Genomic DNA, 882 nt, shown 5'->3' on the forward strand with positions numbered 1-882 from the left:
GAATCAGCACTTTTTTAAATCCTCATCTAAGGACATTTTTTCATTGATTTTAGAAAGAGTGGAAGAGAGAAGGAAAGACAGAGAGAAATATCAATGTGAAACACCTCAATTTGTTGCTTTCTGCACGAGCCCTCAGAGCATTGAGGGACTAGTAGAGGGCTGCTGTCCTGGGCCCTCTGACCCAGGGCCCAGGTCAGAGAGGAGCTGCAGGCTCCAAGGTAAGTGCCCTCAACCGGAATAGAACCTGGGTCCCTTCAGTCTGCAGGCTGATGCCTATCCACTGTGGCAAACTGGTTAGGGCCAGAATCAGCACTTTTAACAAAATCAATGAGTAATTATCTACACTAATAAAAGAGAAATATGGTAATTGGCGTACGACCGCTACCCTTCCCATTGGCTAATCAGTGAGATATGCAAATTAACTGACAGCCAAGATGACGACCAGCAGCCAGGCAGCTTAAACTGAACATGAGGCTTGCTTGCTTCAGTGACGGCAGACTCCAACGTTCCCCGCCTGCTGCTGCAGGCCTCTGAGCAGGCAGTTTGAAACATAGTAACATATAGAAGCTAAAAAAAACTCCAGAAACCTGCTTTCAGCGAGCCAGGATCGTAGAGCTGGAGTTGATACAGATTTTCGATTGTAGAACACAAGTCTGGGTCCGAGGGTTTCTGCTTTCAACAGCAGAGGCCACAGAGCTGGAGCCTCAGAGCTAAAACTGGCCCAGAATAAAAAAAAAGAAAAAGAAAAAAAGGAGCGGTTGGGAGCTTCAGTCACTCGACAGCCTGAAAACAGCCCTCGGCCGCTCACCCAGACTGGCCAGGCACCCCAGTGGGGACCCCCACCCTGAAGGGTGTGACCAGCTGCAAACAGCCATCAGCCCC

At 49.1% G+C, this 882-nt stretch overlaps 1 protein-coding gene across 1 annotated transcript in view; it reads right to left on the bottom strand.

Moving 5' to 3' along the window:
* GALNT8 (polypeptide N-acetylgalactosaminyltransferase 8) overlaps positions 1-882 on the bottom strand; it is a 42,441-nt gene that overhangs the window by 31,973 nt on the left and 9,586 nt on the right. The gene's annotated exons all lie outside the window — the stretch shown is intronic.

The sequence above is a fragment of the Myotis davidii genome, unplaced genomic scaffold (genome assembly GCF_000327345.1).
Source record: "Myotis davidii unplaced genomic scaffold, ASM32734v1 scaffold1373, whole genome shotgun sequence".
Lineage (NCBI taxonomy): Eukaryota > Metazoa > Chordata > Mammalia > Chiroptera > Vespertilionidae > Myotis > Myotis davidii.